At 45.1% G+C, this 23,528-nt stretch overlaps 1 protein-coding gene across 4 annotated transcripts in view; it reads right to left on the reverse strand.

The window, feature by feature from the left end:
* The window catches only part of LOC133559708 (protein bicaudal C homolog 1-like), a 164,956-nt gene that overhangs the window by 96,714 nt on the left and 44,714 nt on the right, over positions 1 to 23,528 (reverse strand). The window lies entirely within an intron of this gene.

A 23,528-nucleotide genomic window follows, 5' to 3' on the forward strand; every position in this document is an offset into this window, starting at 1 on the left:
GACTGTGGCATGGAAGCGATAACACTCAGCATGGACTGTGGCATGGAAGCAATAACACTCAGCATGGACTGTGGCATGGAAGCGATAACACTCAGCATGGACTGTGGCATGGAAGCGATAACACTCAGCATGGACTGTGGCATGGAAGCAATAACACTCAGCATGGACTGTGGCATGGAAGCGATAACACTCACATGGACACGGCATGAATGGAACAAAGACGCCGGGCCGACTGACTGGCAAAGACAAGCTTAAATATTGCCTCTGAGTAGTACTCGGGAAGCAGGTGAGCGGGCGAGCACTAATCAGAAACAGGTGAACACAATGAGCAATCCAAACAAATAGGAACTAAAAGGAGTGCAAAACTAACAGAAAATACAAAAACATAATCCAGACCACAGAACATGACACAATCATGGCACCCACTTGTTCCCAATGAGCCTGCTCACCTGTGGGATGTTCCAAATAAGTGTTTGATGAGCATTCCTCAACTTTCTCACTCTTTTTTGCCACTTGTGCCAGCTTTTTTGAAACATGTTGCAGCCATCACATTCCAAATGAGCTAATATTTGCAAAAAAATACCAAAGTCTCTGAGTGTGAACATGAAATATTTTGTCTTTGCAGTCTATTTAATTGAATATGAGTTATTTGCAAATCATTGTATTCTCTTTTTATTTACCATTTACACAACTTCACTGCTTTTCTACTTTGTATATATATTTGACAAAATTGACCTCAGAGTAGAGTATTTCACCCCGTATTTCTTTAGATCAGTACATTGGTCCCACAAAATATGATTTCAACTTTAAATATGTATTTAGGGACGTTCCCATCAGGCTTTTATGCTGCTGAGTCTGATAGCGGTCATATATGAGAGAGATCAGTCGATACCAACTGAAACATTCACTCTACATGTTTCAATGTATGTATGGTGAGTGCCAGCCACTCTTTACCAATATCGACACAATAATATTTGAGCAAAACAAAGTCCTATTACATAACAAAGAAAAGCAAAAAGTACCATCTACTGCAGGGGTGCCCATTACGTCGATCGCGAGCTACCAGTTGACCGCGGGGGGTGTGTCAGTCGATCTCCAGCCAGGCTTTTTAAAAAATAGACCTAAAAATGAGTGATCATCAATCTTCACCAAGACGTCACTTAAATGACATTCACGGTACCGGAGGGTCTTGTGAGATGACGCTGGCTGCTGCAAGATCATTATTATGAAAATATGACCGAGAGGAAGGCGAGAAACACTTTTTATTTCAACAGACTCTCGCGCCGTACCTTCCGTCAAAACTCTAAAGGCCGACTGCACATTTCCTATCTTCACAATAAAAGCCCTGCTTCATGCTGCCTGCGCTAACTAAATACAGAGTCTCGGAAAACTGCCGTGCACAAGTGATGTGCTTTCCGAGACTCTTATTTTGTTAGTGCAGGCAGCATGAAGCAGGGCTTTTATTGTGAAGATAGGAAATGTGCAGTCGGCCTTTAGAGTTTTGACGGAAGGGACGGCGCGAATGTCTGTTGAAATAAAAAGTCTTTCTCGCCTTCATCTCGGTAATTTTTTCATAATAATGAACTGGCAGCAGCCAGCGTCATCTCACAAGACCCTCGGGTGCCGTGAATGTCAATCAAGCAAGCTACGGAATTTGCCGCCAATGTTTTTCTGGTCAAGTGTATGGAAGCTGGATGAATTAGATGCCAAAAAGCAACCACTTTCATGTGGTATTGTACAGAAAGGACAACTTTTTTTCTCCTCCATTTGAAAATGTGGGCGTTATCATCATTACTGTCTGATTCCAATCAATGCAAGTCATCAGAATCAGGTAATACACCAACTTATATTCTTGTCTTTGTGAAAGAAAGACATCTATATGTGTTACACATGCTTGTATTATCATTAAACACATTTAACTTGTTTACAAAAATGTCTCTTTCATAAATAAATAAATATAAATGATATATATAAATGAGGTAGATCCCCTCGAGTTGGTCAATTGAAAAGTAGCTCGCCTGCAGAAAAAGTGTGGGCACCCCTGATCTACTCGTACTAGCTATGTAAATACAGCCTTCTGTGTCCAGGGAATTATTTCCTGAGTTTGTACGCAATAACAAAAACATAACAATATCAACCTCATCACTCTAATATCAATCATATATGATACCAGCCCTGGTATCAATCGATGGATCGATCCTCCCTCCCCTTTCTTGGTGTTGTTTCAAGCTAGCTTAGCTAATAGCAAACATTTCCGGGTTAAAGTCCTGCTGAAAAAAGGTTGCAATGACATCATCGTTAAGGACGCCATTCTGGAAAAAAAAAAAAGCCGATGAGTTCCATACTGGTCCGGATCACTAATCGGCAACATGGCTGTTGTCTCAATGTGTTTTATATCAAACTGAAACACAAACCCCATCTTTGACGCTATTTAGTGGAAAGAACATTTGAAAAATGTATTTTCGGCTGTCCAAAACAACATCTTCCAGTGTTTCTTAACCATAGGGCCGCTAAAAAAAATTCTGTTTCCCAGCTGTGTTGTAATATTGAGAGATTATTCAAAACAATGTTGTTTATTTGATGTACTTTAAGGCTCCACCACTGCTGTGCTTTTTTTTTTTTTTAGAATGTCAACTTGTGGACTATTGTTATTTACGAGCATCTTCGTAAGCACACTATTGTTTCTTTTGGTGTTCTAAATGTATCATTACCTCATTTTAATTCTAGTCAAAAATATGCTGCAACGCTGTCATCTTAAATGCTTGACAATTTGAAACCGTTTTCCACTAATTTCTTGATTTAAAAGTGCATTACATGGGGTCTGTTTTTTTGTTTTTTTTTGCATTTTTTTGCATGATATTAAAGAAGCCGTATGTGAAAAAATCTGTCCAGAAATGGTACTGCAATCACAGTCAAAATCCTTCTTCCTCTCCATGGCTGAGATTCCCCGATTTGCATCTGAATCCAGCTGGATGGACTGGACTACTCCAAGGGAACTTCAACCTTCCACTGCCTCTTACTAGGGGTTGAGGTCTGGGACCGTAATACAAACCACGTTTCCATGTTAGTCGGGAAATTGTGTTAGATCACCTACCTAGGTTCCATTCTAGAGGCTAATCTTTCCTGTGATAAAATGGCAACCAAGGTGATCAAAAAGGTCAACCAAAGAACGAGATTGCCTCTACAGAATCTCCTCTCTGGTCAACAAAAGCACCTTGAGGATTCTAGCGGGAACTCTCATTCAACCCTTCTTCGATTACGCTTGCACCTCCTGGTACCCCAGCACCTCCAAAACCCTCAAATCTAGACTCCAAACATCCCAGAATAAGCTAATCCGGTTACTTTTAGACCTCCACCCCAGATCACACCTCAATCCAACCCATTTCTCCAAAGTGGGCTGGCTCACGGTAGAGGACAGAGTAAAACAACTTGCACTGAGCCTGGTCTATAAAATCCACTACACCTCCTTGATACCGAAGTACATGTCAAATTACTTCCGCCATAACCACAACACCAGGGGGAGCTCCACAAACCACGTTAAACCCAGATTTCGATCTAACAAAGGTCTTAACTCATTCTCTTTCTACGCCACATCAATGTGGAATGCACTCCCAACAGGTATAAAAGTAAGTGCATCTCTATATTCCGTCAAAAGCGCTCTAAAACAACACCTCCAGGCAACTTCAACACTTTACTAATACCCTCCTCCATTCACATCCCATCTCCCCGGATTATAAACAACTCAAATGTACTTCTAATGTATATACTTGTTCTTATGCTATGTGAACTCACTATGTTCTCTGCTGGCTGTACATATCCTACTAAATAAGACCTACACTGTTTCAATGTCCACATTTCTCTGTTGATGACTGAAGTTCTGATATCAACCAAAGCTCCTCATCCCACCCCCCGGATTGTAAATAATGTAAATAATTCAATGTACATACTGTGATGATTAACTTGTGTGATGACTGTATTATGTTGATAGTATATATTTGTACCATGAATTGATTAACGTGGACCCCGACTTAAACAAGTTGAAAAACTCATTGGGGTGTTACCATTTAGTGGTCAATTGTACGGAATATGTACTGTACTGTGCAATCTACTAATAAAAGTATCAATCAATCAATCAATCAATGTAAATATAAACAGAATACAATGATTTGCAAATCCTTTTCAACCCATATTCAGTTGAATATGCTACAAACTCATAACTTTATTATTTTTTTGCAAATAATAATTAACTTAGATTTACTTGACTTTATTTAAAAATACTTGACTTTCAGTGAATTCTAGCTATAAATAAATAAATAAATGATAAATAGGTTGTACTTGTATAGCGCTTTTCTACCTTCAAGGTACTCAAAGCGCTTTGACACTACTTCCACATTCACCCATTCACACACTGATGGAGGGAGCTGCCATGCAAGGCGCTAACCAGCACCCATCAGGAGCAAGGGTGACGTGTCTTGCTCAGGACACAACAGACGTGACAAGGTTGGTACTAGGTGGGGATTGAACCAGGGACCCTCCGTTTGCGCACGGCCACTCTCCCACTGCGCCACGCTGTCCCGATATATATATATATATATATATATATATATATAATATATATATATATATATATATATATATATATATACACACACACACACACACACACACACACACACACACACACACACGTGTGTATATATATATAAAAAAATAAAATAAATAAATGGGTTGTACTTGTATAGCGCTTTTCTACCTTCAAGGTACTCAAAGCGCTTTGACACTACTTCCACATTTACCCATTCACACACACATTCACACACTGATGGAGGGAGCTGCCATGCAAGGCGCTAACCAGCACCCATCAGGAGCAAGGGTGACGTGTCTTGCTCAGGACACAACGGACGTGACAAGGTTGGTACTAGGTGGGAATTGAACCAGGGACCCTCGGGTTGCGCACGGCCACTCTACCACTGCGCCACGCCGTCCCGATATATATAATATATATATATATATATATATATATATATATATATATATATATATATGTATATATATATATGTATATATATATATACACACACACACACACACATGTGTGTATATATATATATATATATAAATAAAATAAATAAATGGGTTGTACTTGTATAGCGCTTTTCTACCTTCAAAGTACTCAAAGCGCTTTGACACTACTTCCACATGCACACACTGATGGAGGGAGCTGCCATGCAAGGCGCTAACCAGCACCCATCAGGAGCAAGGGTGACGTGTCTTGCTCAGGACACAACAGACGTGACAAGGTTGGTACTAGGTGGGGATTGAACCAGGGACCCTCGGGTTGCGCACGGCCACTCTTCCACTGCGCCACGCCGTCCCGAGATATATATATATATATATATATAAATAAAAGAAATACTTGGATTTCAGTGTTTTTTTACACATATACACACACATAACACTCATCTGCTCATTGTTGAGTTAAAGGTTGAACTGTCCATCCTTATTCTATTCTCTGTCACTATTTTTCTAACCATATACATAGGGACAGCGTGGCGCAGTGGGAGAGTGGCCGTGCGCAACCCGAGGGTCCCTGGTTCAAATCCCACCTAGTACCAACCTCGTCATGTCCGTTGTGTCCTCAGCAAGACACTTCACCCTTGCTCTTGATGGGTGCTGGTTGGCGCCTTGCATGGCAGCTCCCTCCATCAGTGTGTGAATGAGTAAATGTGGAAGTAGTGTCAAAGCACTTTGAGTACCTTGAAGGTAGAAAAGCGCTATACAAGTACAACCCATTTATTTATTTATCATATACATGTATAGTAAATGGCAGTATTGTCCCGTTTAAGAGTGTCACAACATTGCTGTTTACGGCAGACAAACTGCTTCACGGTCGACGAAAACGTGTTGTTGTGTGTTGTCGCCGCGCTGGGAGGACGTCAATGAAACTGCCTAACAGCTCGTGGTGCCCAAGACCAGACTTAAGACCAGGGGAGACAGGGCCTTCTCTGTGGTCGGCCCTAAGCTCTGGAACACTCTGCCGCTCCATGTTCAAACTGCTTCCACAGTGGAGTGTTTTAGTCTCGTCTTAAGACCCACTTTTATTCTTTGGCTTTTAACACTACGTGAGTTGTGTGGTCCTCTGTTGTCCTCTGTGTTTTTTATACACTTTGATTTCTATTTTACTGTTTTAATTGATTTTACCCTTTAAAACAGTTTTTAATCATTTTTGTTTTTATATTGTTTTTATTGGTTTTATATTTATTTATTTTTTTGTTTTTATTCAGTCATTGGTGGAGCATAATATATATATATATACTTTTTTAAATTTATTTATTTTTATTTTTTAAATTTATTTATTTTTTACGATTGTTTTTAACATGGCTGTGCAGCACTTTGGAAACGTTATTGTTGTTTAAATGTGCTATATAAATAAAGTGGATTGGAAGTGGATTGGATAACAATAAACCCACGTCATTGGGCAGACACGCTGTTTATATTGTGAGAAAGCGGACGTGAAAACAGGCTGTCGACACCTCACTCAGTTCCGCATGGAGCTGGAGGAGGCGTGGCCTCCAGCTCCGCCTGAATTTCAGGAGATTTTCGGGAGAAAATGTGTCCCGGGAGTTTTCGGGAGAGGCACTGAATTTCGGGAGTCTTCCGGAAAATCCGTGAGGGTTGGCAAGTATGCAATTAGCCCAAATGGCGAAGAGAAATAAAGAAAACAGCATGTAAACAAACAGCTTGGGCCTTAAGAGGTTTTAATTCCCACATATTCCCATGGAAAGTTTCCAACTTTGAATATTCCCGGAATGTTGCAACCCTAGTTAGCACACTAGAAAAATAGTTCCTCAGTGTTCACGCTTACAATAATAATGTTGTACAGTTGGTTATTATACACATTACAGAAGTATCCTTGACGGTTTTTGGGTGTGTTTATGGGTTTTTTTATATGTTTGAAAAAAACATACTTCTTGTCTCTCATAATGATTGTGAACGATAGGCAACATTCCCCAAAAAATGTGCAGTTCCCCTTTAAGTAGAAGCATTTAAGTCTCACCTTAAAACTCATCTGTATACTCTAGCCTTTTATATAGACCTCCTTTTTAGACCAGTTGATCTGCCGCTTCTTTTCTTTCTCCTATGTCCCCCCCCTCCCTTGTGGAGGGGGTCCGGTCCGATGACCATGGATGAAGTACTGGCTGTCCAGAGTCGAGACCCAGGATGGACCGCTCGCCTGTATCGGTTGGGGACATCTCTACGCTGCTGATCCGCCTCCGCTTGAGATGGTTTCCTGTGGACGGGACTCTCGCTGCTGTCTTGGATCCGCTTTGAACTGAACTCTCGCGGCTGTGTTGGAGCCACTATGGATTGAACTTTCACAGTATCATGTTAGACCCGCTCGACATCCATTGCTTTCGGTCCCCTAGAGGGGGGGGGGGGGTTGCCCACATCTGAGGTCCTCTCCAAGGTTTCTCATAGTCAGCATTGTCACTGGCGTCCCACTGGATGTGAATTCTCCCTGCCCACTGGGTGTGAGTTTTCCTTGCCCTTTTGTGGGTTCTTCCGAGGATGTTGTAGTCGTAATGATTTGTGCAGTCCTTTGAGACATTTGTGATTTGGGGCTATATAAATAAACATTGATTGATTGATTGATTAAAAAGTATAAAGATGTGAAGTCCTTGAAGGTAACGTTGTGAAGCATGTTTCGAAAAAGACTTAAGTGTCAAAAAGTGGGCTGTGTTTCAAAAGATGAGGACACAGCTGAAAGAAAGAAAGAAAGAACACTCCTCCGTAATGACCCAAACTGCATTTTCAAAAGAAGCAGCGGCTCCGCTTACTTTTCCGTAAATCTTGCAGCTTCCTGACTGCGCCGCGTCACTCATGTCTTGGAGGAGGGAAGAGAAAAAACAACAACTTTTTGTTCGGCGAGAGACGTTTCCTGTTCCTCGCTGCTGTTCTTGGCAGACGGGACTGATTTGTGACAAGACCACACAGCATTTTAACGGCTGCACCCGCTTTGTTTTGGAGGGAAAGGCTCTCCCCACCATCCTTACTTACATACACCGTTAACACTCCACTGCCAGGCACAGTTCATCAGCAGCAACTGCCCCCGAAGGAACGACCTTGACGTGATGATCGGAACCAAAAGCCGTGTGAGCGACGCACGTGACTCATCACATGCATGCAGACATCCGCGTGGTTTCTCCTGGCCTGTGCTGCCAGGCTGCAGCTGTTGTCACAGCTGTGGTGTGTGTGTGTGTGTGTGTGTGTGTGTGTGTGTGTGTGTATGTGTGTGTGTGTGTATGAGTGTGTGTGGCAACAGGACACGTGGGGTTGGGGGTGAGGGGGACTGTCATGGGTGTAAAGACGCTGTGAGCAGAGTTTACAGATGCGGACTTAAGATGCATTTTAAGCATTTGAAGCCTTCTTTTAGGGTGCGTTCACATGCGTCATGTTAAAGTTTGGTTCAAAAGAACTCCTGTGCGGTGGTTCTCAAAATGTTTTCACCAAGCTGCTGGACTTTTGACAAGAACAAGAAAGTTTGATCATATTACGCCTGTACTGGCTCACCAGCACTGGTTTCCTGTGCACTTAAGATGTGACTTTAAGGTTTTACTACTTACGTATAAAATACTACACGGTCTAGCTCCAGCCTATCTTGCCGATTGTATTGTACCATATGTCCCGGCAAGAAATCTGCGTTCAAAGGACTCCGGCTTATTAGTGATTCCTAGAGCCCAAAAAAAGTCTGCGGGCTATAGAGCGTTTTTCCGTCCGGGCTCCAGTACTCTGGAATGCCCTCCCGGTAACAGTTCGAGATGCTACCTCAGTAGAAGCATTTAAGTCTCACCTTAAAACTCATCTGTATACTCTAGCCTTTAAATAGACCTCCTTTTTAGACCAGTTGATCTGCCGCTTCTTTTCTTTCTCCTATGTCCCCCCCCTCCCTTGTGGAGGGGGTCCGGTCCGATGACCATGGATGAAGTACTGGCTGTCCAGAGTCGGGACCCAGGATGGACCGCTCGCCTGTATCGGTTGGGGACATCTCTACGCTGCTGATCCGCCTCCGCTTGGGATGGTTTCCTGTGGACGGGAGTCTCGCTGCTGTCTTGGATCCGCTTTGAACTGAACTCTCGCGGCTGTGTTGGAGCCACTATGGATTGAACTTTCACAGTATCATGTTAGACCCGCTCGACATCCATTGCTTTCGGGGGGGGGGGGGGGGGTTGCCCACATCTGAGGTCCTTTCCAAGGTTTCTCATAGTCAGCATTGTCACTGGCGTCCCACTGGATGTGAATTCTCCCAGCCCACTGGGTGTGAGTTTTCCTTGCCCTTTTGTGGGTTCCTCCGAGGATGTTGTAGTCGTAATGATTTGTGCAGTCCTTTGAGACATTTGTGATTTGGGGCTATATAAATAAACATTGATCGATTGATTGATTGAAGTAACAGCTCAGAAAACTCTCCAAGTACCAAGTAAAATATATTCATATAGCGCTTTTCTCTAGTAACTCAATCAATCAATGTTTATTTAAATCGCCCTAAATCACAAGTGTCTCAAAGGGCTGCACAAGCCAAGACCACATCCTCGGTTCGGAGCCCACTTAAGGATTGATTGATTGATACTTTCATTAGTAGATTGCACAGTACAGTACATATTCCGTACAATTGACCACTAAATGGTAACACCCCAATAAGTTTTTCAACTTGTTTAAGTCGGGGTCCACGTTAATCAATTCATGGGCAAGGAAAAACTCACAACCCAGTGAGACGTCCATGTGGATGACTCTGAGAAGCCTTGGAGAGGACCGCAGATAACAATATGACTAATGCTTGTGACTACTTCTAATAACAACGTGACTAATGGCAAGTGAGCAAAGGTAAATGGAGTATTGTTGTTGGCCCCGCAGCCATTTGGAGTGAGAGGAAGTCCATCAGACGGCGAGTAAGAGCGGCCTGGGGACAAAGTGTGGGGGTGGACATTTGTTTTCATATCCACGTCTTGTCACTCTCTCGACTCAGCCGCCGACTTGTACGGCAGATCTCTGGCAAGCAGAGAGCGGCGTGTAATCCATCAGCACGGGCGTGTGTGCGGGACAGGAAGTGGTCGAACTAACACGTTTGCACTTTTGCCGGGCTTGAAGGTCGTCCACAACAGCGTCTCACAGCGCCGTGTTTATTTTCCGGCGGAGCGGGATCCCGCTATCTGACACGCAAATGGATGGAAGGGGAAATTCTGCGGTCTTCCGACTGAAAACAGCCCGGCTGTCATTTCTGCCTTTTGAAGCCCGAGATGCTTTTCTGCGCACTCCGTTTTCCAACATGGCGTGTCAAAGTGGAAGAGGCGGGAAAGGCTTTCGAGTAAAGTTAGTACTTTAACTTTTACTTGTAGGAATTCCAGAGAGGCGGCGCCTGCTTCGCATTAAGAACTTTGTGAGAAGAGCAGGGAGGAAGACAAGACGCTCATTGGCTTCTCTGCTCGGCTTCATGAAGTAGATACTTGGAGAGGACTGAAGAGAATTGTCAGAAAGGTTGTGACTTGCAACCCTGCTGACGTACTCTTTGGCAAGTCAGCTTTCTTTACTTCAAGCCACTTTCTTCTCATTCCCAGTTGGAGTAAACCTGGATCAATTGGGCAGGATCAAGATGTCCATTTGCACTTTTATCCCCAAGCAATCGTGAATATTTACCCAGCAATCATGAATACATATACATATATATACATATATATATATATATATATATATATGGACCGCTCGTCGGGACCCAGGATGGACCGCTCGCCTGTATCGGTTGGGGACATCTCTACGCTGCTGATCCGCTTGAGATGGTTTCCTGTGGATGGGACTCTCGCTGCTGTCTTGGAGCCAATATGGATTGAACTTTCACAATATGGATTGAACTTTTCACAGTATCATGTTAGACCCGCTCGACATCCATTGCTTTCGGTCCCCTAGAGGGGGGGGGGTTGCCCACATCTGAGGTCCTCTCCAAGGTTTCTCATAGTCAGCATTGTCACTGGCGTCCCACTGGATGTGAATTCTCCCTGCCCACTGGGTGTGAGTTTTCCTTGCCCTTTTGTGGGTTCTTCCGAGGATGTTGTAGTCGTAATGATTTGTGCAGTCCTTTGAGACATTTGTGATTTGGGGCTATATAAATAAACATTGATTGATATATATATATATATATATATATATATATATATATATATATATATATGCGCGACCGGAATGAGAATCAGCACCTCCAAGTCCGAGTCCATGCTTCTCGCCCGGAAAAGGGTGGAATGCCATCTCCGGGTTGGGGAGGAGACCCTGCCCCAAGTGGAGGAGTTCAAGTACCTAGGAGTCTTGTTCACGAGTGAGGGAAGAGTGGATCGTGAGATCGACAGGCGGATCGGTGCGGCGTCTTCAGTAATGCGGACGTTGTACCGATCCGTTGTGGTGAAGAAGGAGCTGAGCCGGAAGGCAAAGCTCTCAATTTACCGGTCGATCTACGTTCCCATCCTCACCTATGGTCATGAGCTTTGGGTCATGACCGAAAGGATAAGATCACGGGTACAAGCGGCCCAAATGAGTTTGGGTCTCTCCCTTAGAGATAGGGTGAGAAGGTCTGCCATCCGGGAGGAACTCAAAGTAAAGCCGCTGCTCCTCCACATCGAGAGGAGCCAGATGAGGTGGTTCGGGCATCTGGTCAGGATGCCACCCGAACGCCTCCCTAGGGAGGTGTTTAGGGCACGTCCAACCGGTAGGAGACCACGGGGAAGACCCAGGACACGTTGGGAAGACTATGTCTCCCGGCTGGCCTGGGAACGCCTCGGGATCCCCCGGAAAGAGCTAGACGAAGTGGCTGGGGAGAGGGAAGTCTGGGTTTCCCTGCTTAGGCTGTTGCCCCCGCGACCCGACCTCGGATAAGCGGAAGATGATGGATGGATGGATGGATGGATATATGCGCGTTAATTACGCGTTAACTCATCAATCTATTAACGCCGATAATTATTTTATCGCACATTTGCGTATGTTGTTTGCATGCTTTTATTTTGTTAACGCCTTTTCTTAACAAGATGGCATCTCCCGGATGTACTTCGGCGTGGAGGGGCTCTTGGTAAAGATGGAACATTTGGCAAAGATACCGGACAATTCTGCAAATTTCATGGCTGGCTTACAGCGTGGTCACTCCGGGATCACTTACGACCGCCAGACAATTCTGAATGTGGATAGATCGGGCCGTTTTGGACTGAATGAGGCGTGCTTGCTAGAGCGGCTAGCTAGCATGGGAATACTTTGCCGGCTACATCCAGCGGCCTGTGAAGCAGCGGAGTATATGTGTTGTCTGTCTATTTATGAATAATGCAGACCAGGAGTGTTGGCTGAGTTCTTAACGCTTGCTTTCAGAGCGTGCATATCACAACATACAAGATGCCGTCATGGCGACACAACCTACGCATGCTCGTCACTCCTGTTGCATGCTGGGTAGGGTAGTTCTTTTTTCCCCTGGCTCATAACATCACAATATAGTACCATGTATATGATGCGTTCAGTTTATCAAAGCACCAAGCAAACAATCGGAAAATTCCCATCATATCAATTCCTAGATATGGTCATAATTTTTTTAAGTGCACTACGCAGAATGAACACAACATTATTAATATTGCTACTACGGATAATTTGATCAAAAATTCCCTAAAACAGCCCACTACCTATAATATAGGTTTTTTAAACATAAGATCCCTGATAAAAAAAATGTTTCTGCTGTTACCTCAGAAATTGCCTGTTCAGATGTTATGATTGTGGCTCAGAGATTTGTATGTAGATTATATTTATTTTCCATAACAAACAGGAAAACTTAAATACCCTGGCAGTGGCAATATTTACATTTTTTGAGTTGATTTTCATCAAATATGCTATTTAACTGCTACTGTTTAACAAGGACTGATTTAAATTGTGTTTGCACAACAAATGTTTTGGCGCTTTTGTTCATGTGGGAGAATATTCCAATAAAGGTGCACTACACACTACTTTTGAATTCATTATTGGGCTTTGCGTATACAATGCAGTTAATCGCGATTAATCGGACAAATAGTGCGATTAACTTCGATTAAAATTTTTAATCGTTGCCCTTCCCTTATATATATATATATATATATATATATAGATATTTACCAAGCAAACATTAACATACATGTGAATATTTACCCAGCAATCATGCTCACATTGATCAAGTACAATTGACACACATTTGTTTTCATGTAAAAAAAACCAACTTCTTTTTAAGGTGTGCCCGCATTTATTTTACCACGTTCAATGACATGTAGAAGAAACCCTGGCATTGTTTCAACTGATATCAAACCAGATTTAGTCTGAAAGCTGTATGTGGAAAAAGAGGTTGCCATGGTTATTATGCACAGTGATGGTCAGCGGTCATCAGAAGATGAAGTGAAGACCTAATGGAGTCACGGAGTCTTACGTCTTTTCTTACATAAGGAGAAGGAAAGTTGTTGTGTCAGCTGCTGTGTTACAAGATCACAGCACGCAGCAACACAACTTTGCAGGAGAGACATGCTGCATGTCACTGGGTACCAACAACAACACAACTTTGCAGGAGAGACATGCTGCATGTCACTGGGGTATCAACAACAACACAACTTTGCAGGAGAGACATGCTGCATGTCACTGGGGTATCAACAACAACACAACTTTGCAGGAGAGACATGCTGCATGTCACTGGGTAACAACAACAACACAACTTTGCAGGAGAGACATGCAGTGGGTCACTGGGTACCAACAACAACACAACTTTGCAGGAGAGACATGCTGCATGTCACTGGGTACCAACAACAACACAACTTTGCAGGAGAGACATGCTGCATGTCACTGGGTACCAACAACAACACAACTTTGCAGGAGAGACATGCAGCATGTCACTGGGGTACCAACAACAATACAACTTTGCAGGAGAGACATGCTGCATGTCACTGGGTACCAACAACAACACAACTTTGCAGGAGAGACATAATACATGTCACTGGGGTACCAACAACAACACAACTTTGCAGGAGAGACATGCTGCATGTCACTGGGTACCAACAACAACACAACTTTGCAGGAGAGACATGCAGCATGTCACTGGGGTACCAACAACAATACAACTTTGCAGGAGAGACATGCTGCATGTCACTGGGTAACAACAACAACACAACTTTGCAGGAGAGACATGCTGCATGTCACTGGGTACCAACAACAACACAACTTTGCAGGAGAGACATGCTGCATGTCACTGGGGTACCAACAACAACACAACTTTGCAGGAGAGACATGCTGCATGTCACTGGGTACCAACAACAACACAACTTTGCAGGAGAGACATAATACATGTCACTGGGGTACCAACAACAACACAACTTTGCAGGAGAGACATGCTGCATGTCACTGGGGTACCAACAACAACACAACTTTGCAGGAGAGACATGCTGCATGTCACTGGGTACCAACAACAACACAACTTTGCAGGAGAGACATGCTGCATGTCACTGGGTACCAACAACAACACAACTTTGCAGGAGAGACATGCTGCATGTCACTGGGTACCAACAACAACACAACTTTGCAGGAGAGACATGCCGCAAGTCACTGGGTACCAACAACAATACAACTTTGCAGGAGAGACATGCTGCATGTCACTGGGTAACAACAACAACACAACTTTGCAGGAGAGACATGCAGTGGGTCACTGGGTACCAACAACAACACAACTTTGCAGGAGAGACATGCTGCATGTCACTGGGGTACCAACAACAACACAACTTTGCAGGAGAGACATGCTGCATGTCACTGGGTACCAACAACAACACAACTTTGCAGGAGAGACATAATACATGTCACTGGGGTACCAACAACAACACAACTTTGCAGGAGAGACATGCTGCATGTCACTGGGTACCAACAACAACACAACTTTGCAGGAGAGACATGCTGCATGTCACTGGGTACCAACAACAACACAACTTTGCAGGAGAGACATGCTGCATGTCACTGGGTACCAACAACAACACAACTTTGCAGGAGAGACATGCTGCATGTCACTGGGTACCAACAACAACACAACTTTGCAGGAGAGACATGCTGCATGTCACTGGGTAACAACAACAACACAACTTTGCAGGAGAGACATGCAGTGGGTCACTGGGTACCAACAACAACACAACTTTGCAGGAGAGACATGCTGCATGTCACTGGGGTACCAACAACAACACAACTTTGCAGGAGAGACATGCTGCATGTCACTGGGTACCAACAACAACACAACTTTGCAGGAGAGACATAATACATGTCACTGGGGTACCAACAACAACACAACTTTGCAGGAGAGACATGCTGCATGTCACTGGGTACCAACAACAACACAACTTTGCAGGAGAGACATGCTGCATGTCACTGGGTACCAACAACAACACAACTTTGCAGGAGAGACATGCTGCATGTCACTGGGTACCAACAACAACACAACTTTGCAGGAGAGACATGCTGCATGTCACTGGGTACCAACAACAACACAACTTTGCAGGAGAGACATGCCGCATGTCACTGGGTACCAACAACAACACAACTTTGCAGGAGAGACATGCTGCATGTCACTGGGTACCAACAACAACACAACTTTGCAGGAGAGACATGCTGCATGTCACTGGGTAACATAAACAACACAACTTTGCAGGAGAGACATGCTGCATGTCACTGGGGTACCAACAACAACACAACTTTGCAGGAGAGACATGCTGCATGTCACTGGGTACCAACAACAACACAACTTTGCACGAGAGACATGCTGCATGTCACTGGGTACCAACAACAACACAACTTTGCAGGAGAGACATGCTGCATGTCACTGGGTACCAACAACAACACAACTTTGCAGGAGAGACATGCTGCATGTCACTGGGTACCAACAACAACACAACTTTGCAGGAGAGACATGCTGCATGTCACTGGGTACCAACAACAACACAACTTTGCAGGAGAGACATGCTGCATGTCACTGGGTACCAACAACAACACAACTTTGCAGGAGAGACATGCTGCATGTCACTGGGGTACCAACAACAACACAACTTTGCAGGAGAGACATGCTGCATGTCACTGGGTACCAACAACAACACAACTTTGCAGGAGAGACATGCTGCATGTCACTGGGGTATCAACAACAACACAACTTTGCAGGAGAGACATGCTGCATGTCACTGGGTACCAACAACAACACAACTTTGCAGGAGAGACATGCTGCATGTCACTGGGGTACCAACAACAACACAACTTTGCAGGAGAGACATGCTGCATGTCACTTGGTACCAACAACAACACAACTTTGCAGGAGAGACATGCTGCATGTCACTGGGTACCAACAACAACACAACTTTGCAGGAGAGACATGCTGCATGTCACTGGGTACCAACAACAACACAACTTTGCAGGAGAGACATGCTGCATGTCACTGGGTACCAACAACAACACAACTTTGCAGGAGAGACATGCCGCATGTCACTGGGTACCAACAACAATACAACTTTGCAGGAGAGACATGCTGCATGTCACTGGGTAACAACAACAACACAACTTTGCAGGAGAGACATGCAGTGGGTCACTGGGTACCAACAACAACACAACTTTGCAGGAGAGACATGCTGCATGTCACTGGGGTACCAACAACAACACAACTTTGCAGGAGAGACATGCTGCATGTCACTGGGTAACAACAACAACACAACTTTGCAGGAGAGACATGCAGTGGGTCACTGGGTACCAACAACAACACAACTTTGCAGGAGAGACATGCTGCATGTCACTGGGGTACCAACAACAACACAACTTTGCAGGAGAGACATGCTGCATGTCACTGGGTACCAACAACAACACAACTTTGCAGGAGAGACATAATACATGTCACTGGGGTACCAACAACAACACAACTTTGCAGGAGAGACATGCTGCATGTCACTGGGTACCAACAACAACACAACTTTGCAGGAGAGACATGCTGCATGTCACTGGGTACCAACAACAACACAACTTTGCAGGAGAGACATGCTGCATGTCACTGGGTACCAACAACAACACAACTTTGCAGGAGAGACATGCTGCATGTCACTGGGTACCAACAACAACACAACTTTGCAGGAGAGACATGCCGCATGTCACTGGGTACCAACAACAACACAACTTTGCAGGAGAGACATGCTGCATGTCACTGGGTACCAACAACAACACAACTTTGCAGGAGAGACATGCTGCATGTCACTGGGTAACATAAACAACACAACTTTGCAGGAGAGACATGCTGCATGTCACTGGGGTACCAACAACAACACAACTTTGCAGGAGAGACATGCTGCATGTCACTGGGTACCAACAACAACACAACTTTGCACGAGAGACATGCTGCATGTCACTGGGTACCAACAACAACACAACTTTGCAGGAGAGACATGCTGCATGTCACTGGGTACCAACAACAACACAACTTTGCAGGAGAGACATGCTGCATGTCACTGGGTACCAACAACAACACAACTTTGCAGGAGAGACATGCTGCATGTCACTGGGTACCAACAACAACACAACTTTGCAGGAGAGACATGCTGCATGTCACTGGGTACCAACAACAACACAACTTTGCAGGAGAGACATGCTGCATGTCACTGGGGTACCAACAACAACACAACTTTGCAGGAGAGACATGCTGCATGTCACTGGGTACCAACAACAACACAACTTTGCAGGAGAGACATGCTGCATGTCACTGGGGTATCAACAACAACACAACTTTGCAGGAGAGACATGCTGCATGTCACTGGGTACCAACAACAACACAACTTTGCAGGAGAGACATGCTGCATGTCACTGGGGTACCAACAACAACACAACTTTGCAGGAGAGACATGCTGCATGTCACTGGGTACCAACAACAACACAACTTTGCAGGAGAGACATGCTGCATGTCACTGGGTACCAACAACAACACAACTTTGCAGGAGAGACATGCTGCATGTCACTGGGTACCAACAACAACACAACTTTGCAGGAGAGACATGCTGCATGTCACTGGGTACCAACAACAACACAACTTTGCAGGAGAGACATGCCGCATGTCACTGGGTACCAACAACAATACAACTTTGCAGGAGAGACATGCTGCATGTCACTGGGTAACAACAACAACACAACTTTGCAGGAGAGACATGCAGTGGGTCACTGGGTACCAACAACAACACAACTTTGCAGGAGAGACATGCTGCATGTCACTGGGGTACCAACAACAACACAACTTTGCAGGAGAGACATGCTGCATGTCACTGGGTACCAACAACAACACAACTTTGCAGGAGAGACATAATACATGTCACTGGGGTACCAACAACAACACAACTTTGCAGGAGAGACATGCTGCATGTCACTGGGTACCAACAACAACACAACTTTGCAGGAGAGACATGCTGCATGTCACTGGGTACCAACAACAACACAACTTTGCAGGAGAGACATGCTGCATGTCACTGGGTACCAACAACAACACAACTTTGCAGGAGAGACATGCTGCATGTCACTGGGTACCAACAACAACACAACTTTGCAGGAGAGACATGCTGCATGTCACTGGGTAACAACAACAACACAACTTTGCAGGAGAGACATGCAGTGGGTCACTGGGTACCAACAACAACACAACTTTGCAGGAGAGACATGCTGCATGTCACTGGGGTACCAACAACAACACAACTTTGCAGGAGAGACATGCTGCATGTCACTGGGTACCAACAACAACACAACTTTGCAGGAGAGACATAATACATGTCACTGGGGTACCAACAACAACACAACTTTGCAGGAGAGACATGCTGCATGTCACTGGGTACCAACAACAACACAACTTTGCAGGAGAGACATGCTGCATGTCACTGGGTACCAACAACAACACAACTTTGCAGGAGAGACATGCTGCATGTCACTGGGTACCAACAACAACACAACTTTGCAGGAGAGACATGCTGCATGTCACTGGGTACCAACAACAACACAACTTTGCAGGAGAGACATGCCGCATGTCACTGGGTACCAACAACAACACAACTTTGCAGGAGAGACATGCTGCATGTCACTGGGTACCAACAACAACACAACTTTGCAGGAGAGACATGCCGCATGTCACTGGGGTACCAACAACAACACAACTTTGCAGGAGAGACATGCTGCATGTCACTGGGTACCAACAACAACACAACTTTGCAGGAGAGACATGCTGCATGTCACTGGGTAACATAAACAACACAACTTTGCAGGAGAGACATGCTGCATGTCACTGGGGTACCAACAACAACACAACTTTGCAGGAGAGACATGCTGCATGTCACTGGGTACCAACAACAACACAACTTTGCAGGAGAGACATGCTGCATGTCACTGGGGTACCAACAACAACACAACTTTGCAGGAGAGACATGCTGCATGTCACTGGGTACCAACAACAACACAACTTTGCACGAGAGACATGCTGCATGTCACTGGGTACCAACAACAACACAACTTTGCAGGAGAGACATGCTGCATGTCACTGGGGTACCAACAACAACACAACTTTGCAGGAGAGACATGCTGCATGTCACTGGGTACCAACAACAACACAACTTTGCAGGAGAGACATGCTGCATGTCACTGGGGTACCAACAACAACACAACTTTGCAGGAGAGACATGCTGCATGTCACTGGGTACCAACAACAACACAACTTTGCAGGAGAGACATGCTGCATGTCACTGGGGTATCAACAACAACACAACTTTGCAGGAGAGACATGCTGCATGTCACTGGGTACCAACAACAACACAACTTTGCAGGAGAGACATGCTGCATGTCACTGGGGTACCAACAACAACACAACTTTGCAGGAGAGACATGCTGCATGTCACTGGGGTACCAACAACAACACAACTTTGCAGGAGAGATATGCTGCATGTCACGGGGTACCAACAACAACACAACTTTGCAGGAGAGACATGCTGCATGTCACTGGGTACCAACAACAACACAACTTTGCAGGAGAGACATGCTGCATGTCACTGGGGTACCAACAACAACACAACTTTGCAGGAGAGACATGCTGCATGTCACTGGGTACCAACAACAACACAACTTTGCAGGAGAGACATGCCGCATGTCACTGGGTACCAACAACAACACAACTTTGCAGGAGAGATATGCTGCATGTCACTGGGGTACCAACAACAACACAACTTTGCAGGAGAGACATGCTGCATGTCACTGGGATACCAACAACAACACAACTTTGCAGGAGAGACATGCTGCATGTCACTGGGGTACCAACAACAACACAACTTTGCAGGACAGACATGCTGCATGTCACTGGGTACCAACAACAACACAACTTTGCAGGAGAGACATGCTGCATGTCACTGGGTACCAACAACAACACAACTTTGCAGGAGAGACATGCTGCATGTCACTGGGTAACAACAACAACACAACTTTGCAGGAGAGACATGCTGCATGTCACTGGGTACCAACAACAACACAACTTTGTAGGAGAGACATGCTGCATGTCACTGGGGTACCAACAACAACACAACTTTGCAGGAGAGACATGCTGCATGTCACTGGGTATCAACAACAACACAACTTTGCAGGAGAGACATGCTGCATGTCACTGGGGTATCAACAACAACACAACTTTGCAGGAGAGACTTGCTGTATGTCACTGGGTACCAACAACAACACAACTTTGCAGGAGAGACATGCAGCGGGTCACTGGGTACCAACAACAACACAACTTTGCAGGAGAGACATGCTGCATGTCACTGGGGTACCAACAACAACACAACTTTGCAGGAGAGACATGCTGCATGTCACTGGGGTACCAACAACAACACAACTTTGCAGGAGAGACATGCTGCATGTCACTGGGTACCAACAACAACACAACTTTGCAGGAGAGACATGCTGCATGTCACTGGGGTACCAACAACAACACAACTTTGCAGGAGAGACATGCTGCATGTCACTGGGTACCAACAACAACACAACTTTGCAGGAGAGACATGCTGCATGTCACTGGGCACCAACAACAACACAACTTTGCAGGAGAGACATGCTGCATGTCACTGGGTACCAACAACAACACAACTTTGCAGGAGAGACATGCTGCATGTCACTGGGGTACCAACAACAACACAACTTTGCAGGAGAGACATGCTGCATGTCACTAGGTACCAACAACAACACAACTTTGCAGGAGAGACATGCTGAATGTCACTGGGTACCAACAACAACACAACTTTGCAGGAGAGACATGCTGCATGTCACTGGGTACCAACAACAACACAACTTTGCAGGAGAGACATGCTGCATGTCACTGGGCACCAACAACAACACAACTTTGCAGGAGAGACACACTGCATGTCACTGGGGTACCAACAACAACACAACTTTGCAGGAGAGACATGCTGAATGTCACTGGGTACCAACAACAACACAACTTTGCAGGAGAGACATGCTGCATGTCACTGGGTACCAACAACAACACAACTTTGCAGGAGAGACATGCTGCATGTCACTGGGCACCAACAACAACACAACTTTGCAGGAGAGACACACTGCATGTCACTGGGGTACCAACAACAACACAACTTTGCAGGAGAGACATGCTGCATGTCACTGGGTACCAACAACAACACAACTTTGCAGGAGAGACATGCTGCATGTCACTGGGGTACCAACAACAACACAACTTTGCAGGAGAGACATGCCGCATGTCACTGGGTACCAACAACAACACAACTTTGCAGGAGAGACATGCTGCATGTCACTGGGTACCAACAACAACACAACTTTGCAGGAGAGACATGCTGCATGTCACTGGGTACCAACAACAACACAACTTTGCAGGAGAGACATGCTGCATGTCACTGGGTACCAACAACAACACAACTTTGCAGGAGAGACATGCTGCATGTCACTGGGGTACCAACAACAACACAACTTTGCAGGAGAGACATGCTGCATGTCACTGGGGTATCAACAACAACACAACTTTGCAGGAGAGACATGTTGCATGTCACTGGGGTACCAACAACAACACAACTTTGCAGGAGAGACATGCTGCATGTCACTGGGGTACCAACAACAACACAACATTGCAGGAGGGACATGCTGCATGTCACTGGGGTACCAACAACAACACAACTTTGCAGGAGAGACATGCTGCATGTCACTGGGGTACCAACAACAACACAATTTTGCAGGAGAGACATGCTGCATGTCATTGGGGTACCAACAACAACACAACTTTGCAGGAGAGACATAATACATGTCACTGGGTACCAACAACAACACAACTTTGCAGGAGAGACATGCTGCATGTCACGGGGTACCAACAACAACACAACTTTGCAGGAGAGACATGCTGCATGTTACTAGGGTACCAACAACAACACAACTTTGCAGGAGAGACATGCTGCATGTTACTAGGGTACCAACAACAACACAACTTTGCAGGAGAGACATGCTGCATGTCACTGGGGTACCAACAACAACACAATTTTGCAGGAGAGACATGCTGCATGTCATTGGGGTACCAACAACAACACAACTTTGCAGGAGAGACATAATACATGTCACTGGGTACCAACAACAACACAACTTTGCAGGAGAGACATGCTGCATGTCACTGGGTACCAACAACAACACAACTTTGCAGGAGAGACATAATACATGTCACTGGGTACCAACAACAACACAACTTTGCAGGAGAGACATGCTGCATGTCACTGGGTAACAACAACAACACAACTTTGCAGGAGAGACATGCTGCATGTCACTGGGTACCAACAACAACACAACTTTGCAGGAGAGACATGCTGCATGTCACTGGGTACCAACAACAACACAACTTTGCAGGAGAGACATGCTGCATGTCACTGGGTACCAACAACAACACAACTTTGCAGGAGAGACATGCTGCATGTTACTAGGGTACCAACAACAACACAACTTTGCAGGAGAGACATGCTGCATGTTACTAGGGTACCAACAACAACACAACTTTGCAGGAGAGACATGCTGCATGTCACTGGGTACCAACAACAACACAACTTTGCAGGAGAAACATGCTGCATGTCACTGGGGTACCAACAACAACACAACTTTGCAGGAGAGACATAATACATGTCACTTGGTACCAACAACAACACAACTTTGCAGGAGAGACATAATACATGTCACTTGGTACCAACAACACCACAACTTTGCAGGAGAGACATGCTGCATGTCACTGGGTACCAACAACAACACAACTTTGCAGGAGAGACATGCTGCATGTCACTGGGTACCAACAACAACACAACTTTGCAGGAGAGACATGCTGCATGTCACTGTGTACCAACAACAACAACACAACTTTGCAGGAGAGACATGCTGCATGTCACTGTGTACCGACAAAAACACAACTTTGCAGGAGAGACATGCTG

The sequence above is a fragment of the Nerophis ophidion genome, linkage group LG09 (assembly GCF_033978795.1).
Source record: "Nerophis ophidion isolate RoL-2023_Sa linkage group LG09, RoL_Noph_v1.0, whole genome shotgun sequence".
Classification (NCBI taxonomy): domain Eukaryota; kingdom Metazoa; phylum Chordata; class Actinopteri; order Syngnathiformes; family Syngnathidae; genus Nerophis; species Nerophis ophidion.